Below are 19,832 nucleotides of genomic sequence, written 5' to 3' on the forward strand. Positions count from 1 at the left end.
GTGAACAAGGCGCTGGATTTGCAGAGAGACTACAATGAAAAAGCAATGCTGTGCAGTCAATATGGGATCCGACAGGAATGGCGCAGCAATCTTATGTGAGTAAATCATATTTGTACTATGCGTCACTATTGCTTTGTTAGAGATCGCTTGATATGTCCTAAGAATGTGTAACCTAACGTTACGTGTCTAACCAAATTCACAGAAGGCTCCAACTAAGTTTACTACGCAAACTGCTTTCCAATAATAGCAGTGGGCGTTTACTTCCAAGTCTTCAATGCAGCACGGCCATTTAAACAGAGCGTTTCTCCAGCCGGCCTCAAAACCCAGGTAGAAAATAGCCTATTACTTATTGATTTTGATGTTTTCGAACGTAAAAACCACGCGAACGTCATAAGTAGACATCAGACAATAGTATAAAACAATAAACAAGCCCAGTTCAGGACACCTTTAAAGACAAGGCTCTATGGTAACTTATTTTTTGTGCGTTTTGTGCACACTTGTGTTTCTTAATTTAAAAAATCATTTAGGAGCACAGACAATTGGAAGAAACACTAATGTGGCACCTTAAAGAAAGCGAGTTGGGCTCAGCTGTCGAACGCCAGGCGATCACCCAAAGCAACGCCACGCAGTAACATTTATCCAGCATCCAACAAGTGTCAGTTATGCCGGACACACACCTCTTCAAACGGCACTTCGTGAAACACTCGCGCACAGTCGCAAAGACTGAAATGGTCGCACTGTAGAGCCCTGAAAGATTAACTGAAATAGAAAAAGCGTACCTTAGAGTAGACCTTCGGACACTATACTGTATTACCATAACATGATTCTAAATTCATGACTTGCTGGTCTTTCCCTGATGGCAGCACAAAAACATATGAATGCTCTCTGCATCTTCTTCATTCAATGAACTGTGTTTCATCTGTATTTTCAGCCAGTGCTCGAATTGAATCAAGTCTTATGGGGGTCCCCACCATAAGACTTTTTTTGGTGGGGGTGGGGGTTAGTCTCGCAATATACAATTTATACAAAATATATTTTATCATAATATGCATAACTATATACTATTTATTAAAAACGGGTTTACATAAAAGAACAGACTTCTTTTACTGTATTTTGGATCAAATCAATGCAGGCTTGGTGAACAGAAACGACTTTTGAACAGTAGTGTATGTCCAACAGAATAATTATAGCATTATTTACCAATGTAGTATTTACTATTTCCCCTAAAAACAACTGGATGATTGACACTTTGTGATAATAATGTTTTTTGCAAAAGACTTGTTTAAATGCAAGAAACTAGTTTATTAGATATTAAAAATATAAATTGTGACAAGAGTGGCTGTCAGTCTGTGTGTTAGTGTTTTGGGGATTTTTCAACAATTTCAGTGCAGTTTACATAGTTACGTCCAGTATGTGGCGGCAAGGGACTGTTATGAGTGAGTCTGTTAGTCAGCAGACTATTCAACCATTTCAGTCCAAAAGTCTGCTTTATTCAGGAACTAACTATGGCTATCAATATGTTAATCATAGCTATTTCAAGAGTGAATCCCAGATTTATATGGCGATGTAATTCCTGAAACTTTGCAGCGTGAATGTGGCCGTTGGTTTTAGCAGCATGAAAAACAAGTTTTATACAATTCTGAATGGATTGTATATAGCACAGAGCACTCCCTTTATAATTACTAAAAAGCTGTCACTCATCTTCATCGAGATCTCTTTCACCCCAGAACCAGGCCTAATAATAATTCACGCAAGGAATACAAAAGCCCCGACATGGAGTTGATAAATATAGTGGAAAGATACTGTATATAGAGAGAGAAAATTACCCCTCAAAAAAATAGAAGCTTCCTTTTCCCTTCTGCGAGTGGAGGTTTATTATTCTCCATTTTTTAGCTGAAGTTAGCTTCACCGGAGTGGCACCAATCAAGCAGTCATGTCAACGATGTCCTGCGCTTAGCGGTCTTTAGACGTGGGGCGGGGTGTTTAAAATTTAAAGAGACACGACAACTAGCCCATAAACAAACTTAAAATAAATTATTGTAAATAATGAATTCACGAAATTTACCATATCCATTGCATGAATTTAATCACATTTATCATTATCATTTTTACTCTAATAAAAATATCTGAGCTACCCCCTAAGTCTATTTTTTACTTCTTATGGGGGGACCTTAATGCCTTATGGGGGTCCCGGATCCCCCCAGACCCCCTTCAATTCGAGCACTATTTCAGCTACTATAAATAAAAATGATAAGAGATTTCACAACCAGAAAAAAGAGAGGTGTTTTGTCTATCCTGTTGTTTTTTCATTATTTTCAGCATGTCATATCATTGCTGTCGGAAATTTTTATTACAGTGCATACGCTGCTGGTGTGAAAAGACAATGGGCTGCCAACGCGCTGCCAATGCACTCCCTATGCGCTGCTTACGCGTGCGGTGTGAAACGGGCGTTAGACCTCACTCTACTTGCATAAAACTCAAACTGCTTCTCACAAAGATAGTTGTACAAGTACACACACACTTCCTGGGAAAGTGGCTCTTGTGGCAGTGCTGGACAATAGAGGATAGTGTCCCAGACTCTGGGCTGCCACTCAGAATCTGGATTGAGAATCCGCCAGCGGATGTGTATTCTAGATTGTACTTACAAGCACTAATTGTTAAAAGCAGCGTATATATAGAATGACTATTTACCAGTATCAAAGAATGTAATGTATGTATGCACTTTGATGGGCCTCAGTCATGCAAGGGGCCCTGCTTTTACACCTGAACCACACATGTGTAAGAAACATATAGCCACGAGTGAGTGTGTGTTGAAAAGGAAAATAACAAAAAAGTTCAACATCATTTTTAAAGGTTTAATGAAAGAAATGTATATGTCCTATAGATTAACCTTATACACTACCAATCCACAAGAATAAGAAAAGAAATGCAAGGTAAGCACAAGAATTATAACAAAGGGCAGAAAAATAAAAAAGCAGTGAACGAATGAAAGGGGGAGAACCCGTATGTAAATGAGAAGCATATTTTGCAGACCATCGGAGGCAGAAAGGATGAGGTGGATGTATGGCTGGATTAGGCACCTCTAAGAGCAAAGGAAATTAAAACATGAGTCTAAATAGAGTGAAATACAGCATATAAGCTCTAGACATGATGCAGACCAGGGGTCTGATCTATAAATACATAGATATTAAAATGTGTTGGCAATTCTTCACATGCATATCAGGATTTATTAAAAAAAATTGTGCACATCAACATACAAAAACTCCCGAATGAGGCCCCAGGTGTCTTGGGGTATAGAGCAAGACAGTTACCTACATGGGATATCGGTGGTGATTTCTTTAGAAAACCTTAAAGTTGCAGAAGTGTGTGGCTAGCACTGAAAGCACAGAGGTCGATTTTTACAATCTGAAGAAGAAAATGAGTGCTCCTTCAGAAAATGGCTGTTCTAAGAGGTTGCTGGAGCGTTTCTAGGTGTTTGCTCAATGGCCAAAAATCCCATCCCAGAGTTTCTACAGTAGTCTGGTCCTTATAGATATTACAGATATTCATTAATGTCAATCATGTCTTTTGTTGTCTACTATCACAAAAATTCTGAATGCCACAGCACAAGCTGCACAATAAGAGATTTCATTGTGCAGAGGACCCTTATTTACAGTACCTAACATAGTTTAACATATTTACTATTTAATAGTAATACTGAGCTATGTAATACTGAATTCTTTCAACACATGATACTGTATGTGTGACATTAAAACAATACAAGCGACAAGATCAGGGCAGAGTAGGTAAGTAGTGCTTTTATTAGGCTGTGCACTTTTAAAATGTGGAATTTGTAACAAACAGTGAAGTTGTAACAGTTTAACTGCTGCTATATGTTGAAAAAACGCATATAAGCTTATAAACACACACACACACACACAATCACACATGGTCTCTGATGGAAAGCAGCTCTGTGCATCAAAGGGTGAAGATGTCCTTGTGCATGTGTGTGTGTGTGTGTATCTCTGTGTGTGTGTGTGCGCGTGTCTGTCAGGAGCATGAAGAGACAAGGCAGTGGTCCACATTTTGCTCAAGATAAGAGTGAAAGATATAGTGAACGGAGAAAAGGACAAACTAGCGAGAGAGAGAGAGAGAGAGAGAGAGAGACAGAGAGAGAGACAGAATAGTGAAAATATACAAAGTATGTGTTTGCCAGAATGAGGCAGAACAGACCCCTAAAATGGATATGAAACACCATTAAATGACTATAGTTTATGACCACAGAAACCAACAGCATTGCATGTATTATTATTATTCACAAAAGTGAAAGAAAGAAAGACAGAAAGAAAGAATAGAAAAAAGGAATAGAAAGAAAGAAAGTATACAGAGAAAAGAAAGAAAGAAAGGAAGGACCAATAGAAAGAAGGAAAGAAAGAAAGGAAGGACGAATAGAAAGAAAGAAAGAAAGAAAAAAGGACAAATAGAAAGAAAGAAAGAAAGAAAGAATGAAAAAAGGACGAATAGAAAGAAAGAAAGAAAGAAAGAAGGACGAATAGAAAGAAAGAAAGAAAGAAAGAAAGAAAGAAAGAAAGAAAGAAAGAAAGAAAGAAAGAAAGAAAGAAAGAAAGAAAAAAGGACGAATAGAAAGAAAGAAAAAAGGACGAATAGAAAGAAATAAAGAAAGTAAGCTTGGAGACAATGGAGAAATGAAGGTAAATGGACAGTAAGGGAGTAAACATACATGAGGTTATGTTGCTGGAGTAAGAGGTAAAGAGAGAAGCAGAATATAGGGGCTGTTCCCCCTGACTCAGGCCTTGATTAACACCAGACCTCCAAACAGGAAATGACCCGGCCAACGTCGAGCAATGGGAGGCCTTCCATCTGGAGCCCAGCGCTGCGCAAGACTCAAACACACACATCTGAACAACCAGAACAAAAGAGCAGTAAAAACAACACTGATTTCACCAAAACTAAAAATGAAAGCTCCTCATTCTGACAGCTAATTCTACTCATTTGAGAAAAGTCAAGAAATGGCCTTCATGGGCAATAATGAATTCCACAAACTTAGGCCACGTTCACACGATGAAAGACGGAAAAGTTTTTTTTTTTTAAAGTTTCACGTACACATGACAGCGTTATCAAAATTGACTGCATTTACATGGATCCAGGAAAACGGATAAAAACGCTGTAGTATGCACGCCAGGCCATTGGATGGCGACGTTGTTGTGTAAAGAAACAGGACGTGCCTTGGCACATACACATGCACAGCAAGGCAAAAGTGCTTTTTAATACCTTTAGTCGCCGTATATTTGTGTTGAAAGTCTGGCAAATGTAAATAGTGTGTCTCCGCTGGTGTTATTGGTGCAGAAAATCCACATTTTGTTGGGGAAACGTTAATACATAGTCGAGCAGCGAGAGCTCACAGTACGGGAAGCCACCATATTGTTCTGGCTATACTCGCGCGACCGAGCACGTAATACGCATGTGCTTGACGTCATTGTTTTCAGAAAGTTCCGTCTTGCAGTTTACATGGAAACGAAAAAGGCGGTGTTTTCAAAAAGTTGAACCTTGAGACCCATCTTCAAAAGTTTGCTTTTTCAGTCCCCCAAAACGCCATTTCCGTCTCAACGAACGGCCAAGACGCATCATTTTTTTGCGTTTTCAGTTGAAAACGGTCTCGTGTAAACGGCCCCTTAGAGGAGGAAAACAAAACTATAATGAAAATAATCTGTGCATAGATGCTTGATAATAACAGAGACTGTTTGAAGTGAAGGTCATGTAGTGAAGCTGACACGAAGCCTCAGACAACAAAACAAACAAGGCTTTGGAGTCTGCACAAGTGATTTACTGTATTTATGATTTGGTATTATTCAGTGCACACTATTCCTAACAAAACATATAGTCTTTGTCACCGTTCATCTTCCTCTGAAACTATTTTTCAGCACTGAAGCCTCATTATTGGATGATGTCAATAGTCTAAAAGTTACAGTTACCCAAAAATGAAAACATGTATGACCTTCTTTTTCCTGCAGAACACAAGATATTTTAAAAAACTTTGGGAACCAAACATCACTGGAACCCTTTGACTTCTATTGTATGGACAAAAAACAACTGAGAAATTTATTGAAATATCTTCTTTTTTGTTACCCAGAAGAAACATACGAAGAAACATACAGGTTTTGAATGACATGAGGTAGAATAGATGATGACATAGTTTTCTACCTGAAAGAAAGAAAGACAAACATTAAGAGGGTTTTGGAGGGTTTTATGTCCGCTTTAAATGCAACTTTAAAGATCCCAGGGTCTTATTTGCACACAAAGCATGGATGAAAAAATCCTTGCGACATCCGTGAACTGTAATCATTTGTTGTAATTCTAACCGGTCATAAACAACTGTGGAGTCAAAGATCAGTCCCAGAAAATACTGAGCACATAAACCCTGACATGCGAAGTCAGAGAGATGGAGAGAGAGGGAAAAAATCTCTCCCATCTCTGCAGTGACTCAGACAGAGACAGGCATGTGGAAGCGTGCGCTAGGGGCGAGCAGGACAGGCCCTAAGAGAGGACAAACATTGTGTGTGTGAGTAATTCTAACTATTCCCAAAGGACTGATATGACCAGAAAGAATGTGGACGTGTGTTTGGCTGTGTGTAAGACAGCGGGGACCGTCCCCTCGCTCGTGTGTGTATGTGTGTATGTGAGGAAGACTGGCCCCTGTGGCTACGATTACTGTTTAAAGCCTCTTTATGAGCTGCAGGGTTTCCTGTCACAAATAAGTGCTAACTGCATTTATTAGACTTTTACTTCCTTCATGAAAGTACAGTATACACAAACACACATACACAAGAAGTTGAAATGCTACCGTCATAACCTGCAGGCACATTTTGATTGGAAGTTAAGAGTCGTGCAATCTCCAATCAGTGAGTGTGTCTGGTTCTATTTCCTGTCCTAAAACCGGGGAGTGTTTCATTTCCTTAAATTACAGAATAGATTTTTAATTTCCCTATAATTAAAGCATGACTTATAATTTCCTATGTAGAGGAGATATAATCCAGCACCAACTTTACACACACAAACACACATACGGTATATATAGTGTATATGATGAAAGGATCGTAAAGCGAGATATCTTAATTCTCAAAATAGAAGTGTTGCCAAGCCAACATAAACATCATGAATAAGCTTTTTGTGAACTTAATTGCAAATAAAAATTTGTATGTAATTTGCATTTATTTGCAGAAAATTGAAAGGGGATAAATGGGTCAAAATAAAAAAAGGGGTAGAGATAGCAGATCTTGAATACTGCAAAGAAAACAAGATAATATTTATGTTTAAACAATACAATACTACTACATTAATGTTTTTATATTTAGCATCGGTTCAAAAATATATGATGGCCGGATTTGTTTCACAACTTTCATGAATCATTGCTTTTTCAAATTGCTGTTGGCTGACTTAAAGAAAGGTTTGTTTCTGTTGAAATTCAACAGACACTAGACTGGAACGGCCACAAAACATGCAGAAATGCTGTCAAAAATAGAATATGGTCCCATAATAATTTCTGCGGCTATATGTAATGGATAATCCACGGCTAGCCGTGCATTAAAGGATTTTAATGCACGACGTGGAGACGAAGAACCACCCGACGCAAAACGCATTAAAATCCTTTAATGCACGGCTAGCCGTGGATTATCCTGCTTATACCATGGTTATTTGCCAAATTAAAGCTTTTATTGATGTTTACAGTGTCATTTTAGATCAAACAGGTGAAAATAACAGTTATTTTTCAGTTAATTTTAAATGTAATCAAACTGACTGGAGCTACCCGTGCGTTAAAGGCTTTTAATGCACACCTTCCAGCCAATCAGAATCCAGTATTCAAACAGACCATGGTTTCAATTTCAAATAATACCAAAATATGTATTAGTTTATACCAATGCCAGTAAAATATACATATCTGGAAAACAAGGGCCTGAAAGTGTTCAATAACACATTTAGGCTTCCGACCTAACTTATGTTAACTTAATTAATTAAAAAATTTAACATACTTGTAGGGCTGTCACGATAAACCGACGATAAATATCACGTGATTTATGCACAGCTTTTGAGTGAAGTACGGGAAAATGCTGCTGCATCCGAAAGCCAGAGGGCGCTCTCGTGCGGAAACTCCAAATACGCACTGCAGAAGAAGACCATAACACTTTCTAGAATCTAGGAAATGCCTATGGACATCTTTTTATCACTGTTACTCAAGCCTCATCACGTATTTTTATGATAATAAAGTATATTTATAATGATCATGTTTGACGGGTGTTGCTTTTTCAAATGAACATTATAAGCGACTCAAACTCGCACTGCTTTTAGATCGAGCAACATTTCCTACGGATCCCAGAGCCGTGCTTCACGGACAAGCTACGCATTAAAAAAATATCGACACATTGCAAATCGCAGCCAGCTCGATTACAATATAATTTAGTGGTATCGCGATAAATTATCGTGCAGCCTATTTTGTATATTATTGGGAAATTGAAATCAGAATCACAAGAAACACGAATACAGTAGGGTCATAGCATGGACTGAACAACATACACATGATATCTGATAGCCCACCAAAACAAACACAAATCCACTCTGTTAGTCCCACATACAGTATAAGGCCACACACAGATTCAGAAAAACACATCCACGCACAGACACACAAGTGCTGAGAGAAAATAAGGGCAGGTACACAGGAAGACACCCACATGTAGCACATTTCAAGAGAGACCTCCCAGAATGCTCCCGTGGGGGTTATGATCTCTGTTGCTTATGAATCTCTCTAAAGAATATAACTTAAAAAATTGTACCACAAACTGTGTGAATGTCTCACGATTGTTTCACACATACTCTTGTTTGCAGTGCGTATTCAGTACGTATTGTAGTACATATGCGGCGCGAAAGCGGCACCCGCATGGATATGCTTTCACATATACTGCGTTTGTGGTGCGGTGCCGATCTGTGGATTCTGTGGCCCACAAGTTTAACAACCGTCACATAGTCTCATACATTTTAACAAACTGTGTAGTGTCTTTCACATAAAAAAATATTTTTAAATATAATTTTTACCAGATTAGGTCTTTTTGCAACTCCTGGTAAGTGTCTAGCTTTTTCTTGCTTTATCCCGAAATCAAAGCAATACGATGACTGTGAAAATTAGTGGCTTACTTTAATTACATGCATTTATGGTGAAATTACTACGTTTTCCTCTCAATCTGTGTGATTTTGAGCATCATACGTGTGCTATTGCTTTAAATCATTCCATCAGTCCAACCCATGGTCCAGACCAAATAGGTTTTAAAGGGTGTCAGGGACAAGATTGTAGACCTGCACAAACCTTGAATAGGCTACAGACAGAAGCTTGGTGAGAAGGAGACAACTGTTGGTGCGATTATTTGGAAATAGAAGAAATACTAAATAACTATCAAATGCCCTTGGTCTGGAGCTCCCTGCAATATTTCCCCAATGGGGTAAAGATGATCATGAGAAAGGTTAAAGATCAGCCCAGAACTACACAGAAGAAGCTTGTCAATGATTTCAAGACAGTTGGGACCACAGTTAGCAAGCAAACCATTGGTAACACGCTATGCCACAATAGATTGAAATCCTGAAGCACCCGCAAGGTCCTCGTGCCCAAGAAGGCCCGTCTGGCTCGTCTGAAGTTTGGCAATGAACATCAAAATGATTCAGAAAAGGCTTTGGCGAAAGTGCTGGCACTGCTGTGAGACCAAAATTGACTCCTGTATTTGGAGGGAGAGAAATGCTGACTATGAGCCCAAGAACACCATCCCTACAGAGAAGCACAGTGTTGGAAACATTATGTTTAGGGCTTTTTATCTGCTACGGGTACAGGATGACTTCACCGCATTGAGGGGCTGAGGGACGGGCCAGTGTACCGTAAAATCTTGGACGAGAACCTCCTCCCCTTAACTAGATCACTGAAGATGGGTCGTGGATGTGCCTTTAACATGACAAAGACGCAAAACATATTGCCAAGACAACCAAATAGTGGCTTAAGGAGAAGCACATTAAATGTCCTAGCCAGTCTCTAGACCCTAGTCCTATAGAACATCTGTGAAGGAGGCGAAAACTCCAATTTGCTGAGCGACAGCCAAGAAACGATTGACAGAGGAGTGGACTAAATGTATCCGGACACATGTGCAAACCTGGTGACCCACTATCAGAAATGTCTGACCTCTGTGCTTGCCAACAAGGGTTTCTTCACCATGTACAAAGTTATTTTTTGCTCAGGAATCAAATACTTATTTCACTGACTGAAATGCAAATCAATTTATAACCTTTATATAACATTTTCCCCCCTGATTTTTTTAATATTCTGTCTCTATCAGTTAAAATAAACCCACCATAAAAATGATAGACCCTTCATTTCTTTGTAAGCAGGCAAACTTACAAAATCAGCAGGGGATCAAATAATTATTTCCCTCACTGTGTGTGGGTTCGCGTGTATATGCCTGTTTCGACTGTGTATGAATACAGTATGCGTCTATGAATAGTTGCTGAATAATTACATTTGTGTGTATATGAATGATTTTTTAATGTAAACAATATACAAGGTTTCTCTTGTTTTCATCATAACACTCAAACACAAACTGAAGCTGGCTGCAGATATTTAGAGAAACAAAGTTCAGCATCATGACTTAAGGATGTTACTTGATATGGACTTTGGCCCACTGCAATACTGACGTAAAACTCAATAACATTGCATGGACTGGTTTGCTATTTTTGACTTTTTTGCTGTTGTTATGAGAAGTGACAGTGAAGAGAAAGTCAGATTTGACTTCATGACTTTCCAACTCAAAATGCTAGGAAATAGCTCAGAGTAAAACATATTTGACAAGATTTTTGCTTTATTATCTGCCTAAGAAGGACACATTACTTTTGTAAAGTCAACATGCGATCAAATATGATCTTTTTATGAATATAATCTATTCAATGAGTGCAGAGCAGAGCAACTAGTGCAGAACTTGCTTACCCTTCTCTCTCCCTACAAATACTGTCGAGCACTTGTGATAGCACTTCATGTATTATTGTAGCAGGAATTGCCGCTTTAATGTTTCGTTAATTTTGTAAGTTGCTTTGGATAAAAGCGTCTGCTAAATGTAAATGTAATGCATGTAAATGTTGACCCCTCCCCAGCACATCACTTCAAGTTGAATTTAAATCTTAATGTGACTCCTCACCATAATCTATAACATAAAGAACAAATACTTTTCTATTTTTACTACTTGAGAACTGCTGGGAAATTAGGTCTGTGATTCATATGCTACCCATCAGGTCCTAATTCAGACAATACTGCTCCATAAACAGTCTTCAAAGTTTTATTTATTGATGTGGCCATCCAATACTATAAACAATCATAGCAATAAGAGTTGCACCCTATTACACAGTTATTAGACATTCAGTCAACACCTCCGCCAATAATATTGTCTGTTTCGCACAAACATTTTAGAGACCAGCTAATAAAATATGCCGTTTCTGTCCAAAAGGAAGCCTGTTATCCAATAATATTACTTTTTTCATAGCGGTGCCGATAGCTCAGGTACCAGATGTGGAGTTGGCCATGAATAACTCCACTAAAGTACTCTCTTCCTATGATGCAAGTCTCAAACATTCTCTTAAATAAACACTGTTTTTGCTTTAATTAAAAGCAGAAACAAATGCACACAGGTTACTGATAGCAATTAAAACCAGATTTAAAGCAAGACAGGTTTTTATTCAGATTCAGTTAAACTCCTTCTCAATGCACATCTGCCTTAGATCTGTATCCATGAATTCATCTCTCTCTTCATCTCTGATGCGTCTCTTCGGAGGCGGCCCACACTTTACAGCCTCACCTCTGACTCCCTGCTCATTGATCTGTGAAGCCACAAACCCTCCGCTGATGACAGCGCTGAACTCCAATAACTGCACCAAAAACAAAGCAGCATGTCCCCTGATCTGCTGTGGTTCAAACTAATGCGAAACAGAGAACAGAATGTCAAATAAAGATGAATCTTTAAAAGTGAGACAGACAATTAGTTTTACAGTAATTCGGAGGACTGACCAGTTGATAAACAGAAAGACAGACAGAAGATAGAAAGAGAGAGTTTGCCATCATACAGTATTTAGATAACCAGTATCATTCATATTATTTCTTTATAATCACTTAATGTACTTAATTGCTTTTGTGGTAAATCTTCGTATAAAATATTAAAAATACACTGAATTTCCATTTCTGTTTTTTTGTTGTTTTAAAAACGTTATTTTTGACAAAATATAAAAAATACACTTTATTTCTATTATTTGTTATTATTTTTGTCGTTGTTATTTACATTTTTTCTGTGTTATTTGTAAAAAACCCCCACTGTATTTCTTTTTCTTTTTGTTGTTTGAAAAGCATTCTTTTTCTGTTCTATTTTTATAAAATATAAAAAATACACTGTATTGTTATTATTTTTGTTGTTTTTAAACTTAGTTTTTCCGTTTTTATTTGTATAATATATTAAAAATAAACTATTTTTATTTTGTTTTATTGTTGCTTTAAAAATACCCTTTTCTGTTTTATTTGTATACAATTTAAAAAATACACTGTATTTTTATTATTTTTGTTGTTTTTAAAACTTTTTTTCTGTTTAACTTGTATAAATATTAAAAAAATGTTTCATTTGTATAAAACATTAAACATAAACTGTATTCTTATTTCAGTTTTTTGTTTTAAAACCTTTTTTTTTATTTCGATATTTTACTATTTCACTTTATTTTAAATGTATTCATATTGCACTACAATGTTATTTTTTCTTTGTAACACTCTTTGCACTACCTGTTCGCAGACCAGCTGCAAATGCTTTGTCAATACAAATATCCACTTTTTATTCATGCCAATAAACCACACTTAAATTGAAAACTGAAATTGAGAGACAACTGTCAGACAAACAGGGAGAGAGACAGAAAGAGAGATAAGCTGGAGATTAATTTGGTCAAGCCTCATTTCTACAATATTGAAGCTTTACTCAAGGAGATGTGACTGGCTGGACAGCTGATGTTGGTAAACATGACTGCAGACATAATGAAAGACAGCCGTTAAGGTAACACATGTGCCACTTACACCATCGGCTTCTCTGTAATTCTGCCATGCGGCGTGGCTCTGTAATTCTCCTCATCTGAGGAGGACCTGAGCAAGACTAATGCATGTATGTTTTACCTCATCTCGCCCTCTACATTATATTTGTTTCTCATACATGCTGCTTCTGTGCGTATTTGTGTTGGGGTGCATGTCCTGTTATTGAAACTCTCTGTGTTTCTTTACGAAACCGCGTGTGTGTGTTCCTTTCAGATGGGTGGGATGTAAAATGAGGGTTTAGTTAGAGAGGTTCCCATCCTGACCAGACTGAGTGTGCGTTAGTATGTGTGTGAGAATGTCGTTCCCATAGAGACCAGGTTTCAAGCTGAGCCTGCTTTCCATTTAAACTAATTTAACTGAGCTGTATGTCACAATCAATATATATTTCACTGAACACATGCATAGCGCTGGTACAAGAACACCGGCCGCAGCTGCACGTTCCTTCATTGTAAAATTATTTCATTGTTAAACTGATGATGAAAACATATGGCACAGGCTTCATTACATGTGTGACCGGACACACACGAATATTCAAGCGCTCTTTTAGAACCTACAAATGAACGTCAATGACCTGTCATACAATTTCTTGGACACACCTGGTGTGTGTTGGCAGGGTTATTGGTAGTACAGTGTTTATATAAAAAAGTCATACAGTTTAAAGGAAAGAGAGGAGAGAGAGAGACAGGCCCCTTAGCCAAGCAGGGCAGAAGTTCTGTAAAAGGCAAAGCTTTCTTCATTAACACAAGAGAATCAAGGAAAGACAAGAATGAAAAAGAAAGGAGGAGAGAAAGATAGAGTTAACAATGAACGTTTTAAGAAATTTCACAAAATCTCAGTATGTTGGCAATGGACACTTTTCGTGAATATGGAACAACATTGGTGTCCCAAGACTTTTTTAATGTTGCAATACATAACTTCTGGCTCTTTTTTTACCGTCTCTGCTTGAAACATAAAATTTCAGGTTATTTATGGAGTTTTCTATAAGTAGGTTGTGCATACAGATGAATATTTTACATGTCTTTTAAGGTATCAAACTTTGTGTTACTGGATTCATATTATTTCCTAGTCATTTTTCTAGTAATTCTAATAACAGGGAGTTTTTTTGCTTTTTCATACTGATGATGGCGCTAGTGTGTGTGGCCTGCCGTCTGTCACTGCCTGTGCTGTGTGTGTTTGTGCTGTTTGTTTCGCTCTTTGCTCTAGATGTCAACTCTTTACTAGTGTATGATCGCCAAACACTGCTAGATCTTCGATTTTTCGCCGAAAATGTAGTAAGATGGGAGGATGGTGGACGTGAAACTTTGCCCCCGCTCTTGGTGAGGGTCCCGGCTCAACTTTGCGGCGTCCCGGCCCCACCTTCTCGCTGTAAGCGCCCCCGCTGCCGGGGTAAACGCAGCGGCCTGCTGGTGAGATTGAAGGCCCATCTCGCACGTTGTTCTACGCCTTATCGAACTGAGATTGGAGCCGTGCCTGGCCTGATACCTGTCGTCGGCCCGGAAGAAGTGTTCCAGCCCCGCGGCCCCTGCTCTCCTCATCCCCGCAGGTGCGGGGTGAATCTCCACAATCTACGGCCTCTGTGTCAGGCTCCTACACCTTCTTGGACTGAGATTGGGGTCGTGCCTAGCCTCGCTGTTTCTCGACGCTTGCTGGACCCTGTCGACGCCTGGCTGATACCTGTCTTCGGTTTGGATGAAGTGCTTCAGCCTCGCGGCCCCTGCTCTCTTCTTCCCCGCTGGTGCGGGGTGAATCATCGCAACCTGCGGCCTCTGCATCGGGTTCCCCGGACAGTCAACGCAGCGGGCCCGCCGGTTCCTGCCAGAATTGGCCTGGTAAATGCTAGATCACTAGCAAATAAGACTTTTGTCTTAAAGGACTTTTTCACGTCCCGAGGATTGGATTTCCTCTGTGTGACTGAGACATGGTTGAGTGTGGGTGAGTCCAGCGCTTTTACTGAACTTGTACCCAATGATTGCTGCTACTTTAACTCCCCGCGGACGTCGGGCCGAGGAGGAGGAATAGCGATTGTTTATAAGAGTTATTATAAATGTAAGCAGCTATTCCTGCCATCCTCTTTCAACACCTTTGAACTGAGCTTATTTGAGTTTGGTCGCTCTCGCACAGTGTTGTGTGCTGTGGTCTATCGGCCTCCCAAGTACAATAAGGACTTTTTAAAAGATTTTTCTGATTTTCTGGCTGAAATCATGCCTAAATATGACCGTGTTCTTATTGTTGGGGATTTTAATGTTCATGTGTGTTGTCCTGATAAGCCAATGGCAAAGGGTTTTTTAAACCTCATTGATTCTTCTAATCTTGTACAATCTGTGTCTGAACCCACACAAGAACACGGACACACACTTGATCTTGTCTTATCATATGGTTTGCCCATTTTTAACCTAGAGATATGTGATGCAGTGTTCTCTGACCATATGCCTGTATTATTTGAGGCTGCTCTTGTCTGTAATATGATTAAACCTCGCGTTGATGCTCGGCACTGTCGCATTATTAACCCTTCCACTGCTGTCCAGTTCTCGGTTGCTTTCAGTCAGAACTCCATCATCCATGAGTCTGTGTGCACTACAGAGAAGCTTAGCTCATGGTTTCACTCCACCTGTCAAACTGCTTTAGACATTGCGGCTCCATTAAAACCCAGGCAGCCAAAAACTAAATCTGAGCCCTGGCTAAACTATACGACTCATGCTGTCAGTCGTGAGTGCCGTAGAGCTGAGCGCAAGTGGAAGAAGGACAAATTGTAGGTGTCTTTTCAAATATTAAGGGACTGCTGGTGTCATTACCAGAAAACTGTGAAAGATGCTAAAAGTAATCATTTCTCAGATATTATCCTGTCAAATTGTCACAAGCCTCGTGTTTTGTTTAACACTATTGACTCACTACTAAATGCCCCGCAGACTGCCTGTATGGAGGCGTCTACTGCTGTGTGTGAAAATTTCCTTCACTTTTTTATTGATAAGGTCAGTCAATTAGGGCTCAACTCTCAACTTCATCTTATGACCCTTCAATCTCTGTCCCCTGCTCCGCTGTTTTTGACTAATTTGAGCCTGTGACCCTTTCATTTTTACAGGACATTGTTGGTCAGTTGAAGCCATCAGGTTCTCCGAAGGATGCTGTCCCTCCCCGACTATTTAAGGAGGTTTTTTTCACTATAGGACCATCTGTTATTGCAGTCATTAATAGCAGTCTGTCCTCAGGTGCGGTCCTGGAAAATTTTAAACATGCGGTAGTACAACCTCTGATTAAAAAACCTGCCCTAGATCCTGCAGTCCTTGCTAATTTCAGGCCCATTTCTAAACTGCCTTTCTTTCAAAAATCCTGGAGAATATTGTGCACAGTCAATTAATGGCCTTTATGGAAGATCATAATATACTAGAGGCTTTCCAATCCGGTTTTAAAATCTTGCACAGCACGGAATCAGCTCTTTTAAGAGTTTTTAATGATATCTTTTTAGCAACTGACTCTGGTGACTGTGTTATCCTTGTGCTTTTAGATTTAACTGCTGCATTTGATACAGTGGATCATGAGATATTGATCTCACGTTTGAAGCAGTGGGTGGGCGTCAGGGGCATAGCACTGGAGTGGTTGAGGTCTTACTTGACTGATCGAACTTTTTGTGTCCGCCTTGGTGACTGTGTATCTTCCTCTGCTCCTCTCTCGTGTGGGGTCCCACAGGGCTCAGTTCTCGGCCCTCTCCTTTTTTCTCTCTATTTGCTCCCACTTGGTTCCATACTTAGCAAGCACGGCATTTCATTCCACTGTTATGCAGATGACAGTCAGATTTATGTGCCGCTTAAAAAGAATGATGCACACTCTGTCAGACTGCTACATACGTGTCTCGATGACATGAAGGCCTGGATGGCTTTGAACTTTTTAGATTTCATTGAAGAAAAGACGGAAGTGATGGTTTTTGGTGGCACCACTGGGATCCCCTATAGATTTGGGTTCCTTGGCCCAGTATATTAAGCCTAGTATTAAAAACCTAGTGGTTAAAGTGGATCCTGAACTTAAGTTTAGTGGTCAGATCAAGGCGGTTGTCAAATCTAGCTTCTTCTACTTGAGGCAGCTGGCAAAAATAAAGCCTATACTATCAAGGCATCTTTTTGAAACGGTAATCCACGCCTTTGTTACCACTAGGCTGGATTATTGTAATGCACTTTATGTGGGGGTAAGTGGGTCCTCCATCGCCCGTCTCCAGTTAGTACAGAATGCTGCTGCATGTCTTTTAACTGGCACACGTAAACATGAGCACATTTCCCCCATTTTGGCCTCACTTCACTGGCTGCCCATTCAATTTAGGATCCATTTAAAAATTATTTTATTTGCTTTTAAAGCCCTAAATGGTCTTGCACCGCCCTACCTCTCTGAGCTTCTACACTCGTATGTACCCACCCGCTCTCTCAGGTCAGATGATCAGCTGCTCCTGAGTGTGCCTGAAACTAAGCGGAAGCTCAGAGGGGACCGTGCTTTTGCTGTGTCGACTCCTAAATTATGGAATGCTCTGCCTATGTACGTTAAACAGGCCTCTTCTTTGTCTATTTTTAAATCCCGTCTTAAAACCCATCTCTTCGCTGTGGCCTTTGACACCTAGTAAGATGTTGACTTTAATTACTCTAGTTATATATATTTTTTTCTCATTTTTGATTGCTTATTATTGCCTGGTTATTATTTTACTCATGTTTTTGTTGTCTTTTACATTTTATTATTGTATTATATATGTAATTGTGCACCTCGTGTGAGCTGTTATGTCTTTATTATGATGTCTTATTTATTTTTCTGTACAGCACTTTGGTCAGCTTTGGTTGTTTGAAAGTGCTTAACAAATAAAGTTGGATTGGATTGAATCTGGGTTGCCAAATCTGCGCAATGGCAATGTAAAGCCAGAAAAAAAACACAGATATTTACTGGTGTGACATAACCACACAAAGGTAAATCAACCTGAAATTTCCTGCAAAATCTGTGCACATAAATTATAAATAATTATTATAAGCATACCGTTGTAAATTGAGGTAAGGAGACGATTTTTAAGTTTTTTCTATGTACGCGGTCAGTAAGGCTGTGTTCACATCTGACTTCTTTTTTGATAAGAAAAAGTTGACAATGGCGCTTTTTTTAGAAAAAAAAGCTTGCAGCATTGTGGTTACAAATAGAAGCTGGCAATGACTACGGAGGCAGCGTTTGTGCATGGAGGCAGCGTTTGTGCATGAAGGCAGCGTAAAGGAAGTGTATTTGAATTATAAACAGAGAGCGACTTATTTTCACATATTTAAAAACTACAATACTTATTTATCGCTAGAAATGCAATCAAAAGTTATTGAAAGAGAAAATTAAACTTACATTTATACAAAACTATGCTCCAACCGGCATTTCGGCTGGCATTTTATTTTTTATCTCCTTCCTCGCATGTTGTTATGGAAACGACAGGTCTCGATACTCACTTGTTGTTGGTTAGCTGTGAAAAGGGTGCTTGACGTAGGGTGTTTTTTTTTTTTTTTTAGAAAAGTTGAACTTTTTTCAACTTCGAAAGACACTGAGCTGCACAAAAAGACGCCGGGTGCTGGAGTTTAAAAAAGCGCTCAGGGCTATTTTGAAATCACCGTTTATTCCATAGGATTATAATGTAAAACAGACGCTAGCAGCTTCAAAAAAGATTTTTTTAACCAAAAAAGTTATGGATTGGACCTTAAACCACCTTAAACCACCCAAACCCTTAAGCACTTAAAAAGAAAAGAACAACCAAATATGACTTCATTTTTTATAAAGCGTTCCAAGGGCCTATTTTACATCCCGTTCATGTAACGTCCCTGTCCTCAATGAATGCTAAACTTCTAAATCCAGACACAAAACATGCTCATGCACTCAAGTTACGACGTATTTTCCAACGATCGCAATGCTTCAACATGCCAGCTTGTTCCTCTCAGAACCCCACAGGTATGGAAACATCCGTAAAACGCCGATTCCACATGGATCATGACCACGCTGACACACACAAACCGATTCAAAACGGCATGATAATGATGAGGACCACACGGCAGTCTGACCACTGCTGCAAAGCATCTATTACACGCTGGTGAAGGCCACGGTGATGGCCACTCTCTCCGGGTGTGTCCACCAAGCCTAATAGGCACTTTGAATTTCACTTTAGTTAGAACATCACATCATCGCCGATCTGAAACAAGCCTACGTGCAGCACACACACACACGCAAAGACCTCCACATGCCACACACACACAGAACAGAGCAGCAGAGTGTTTTGTGTGGACCGTGCAGCGTTCAAGGTTGGAGAGAGTTTAACTTGCACTCGTGTTTCAAAAGACACACTCAGAGAAACCTCCACGAATAAACAGTATTATGTAGGCGCCGAGCAAAAATGATTCTAGGCAACTAAAGCCTCAGGACCGAGCTGGCTTGTATTGCAGTGTATAGGGTTCATTCCTGCAGTCACAAATCAAAACGAATCAGGTTTAAAGGATCTCAAATGGACCGCAGAATCAAATGGCTTCCATCAGCTGTCACCAAACCGAGAGCGAGGGAAAAAGAAAAAGAAAGGGGGAAGGAGATTCATTTAAAAGGGAAAAAGATTTCAACCTTTTGTTTTCTAAGCAGACTAAACTATAAAAAGTGCAGCGTGTTATTTTGCATGTGGCTGATGAGTGTGATTAGTATTTTTAAGGGGGGAAAAAGAACC

The 19,832-nt window shown here is 39.4% G+C and overlaps 1 protein-coding gene across 1 annotated transcript in view; it reads right to left on the reverse strand.

The window, feature by feature from the left end:
* scfd2 (sec1 family domain containing 2) overlaps positions 1-19,832 on the reverse strand; it is a 119,802-nt gene that overhangs the window by 45,781 nt on the left and 54,189 nt on the right. The gene's annotated exons all lie outside the window — the stretch shown is intronic.

This window comes from Triplophysa rosa, linkage group LG15 (assembly GCF_024868665.1).
Source record: "Triplophysa rosa linkage group LG15, Trosa_1v2, whole genome shotgun sequence".
NCBI classification, from domain to species: Eukaryota; Metazoa; Chordata; class Actinopteri; order Cypriniformes; family Nemacheilidae; genus Triplophysa; species Triplophysa rosa.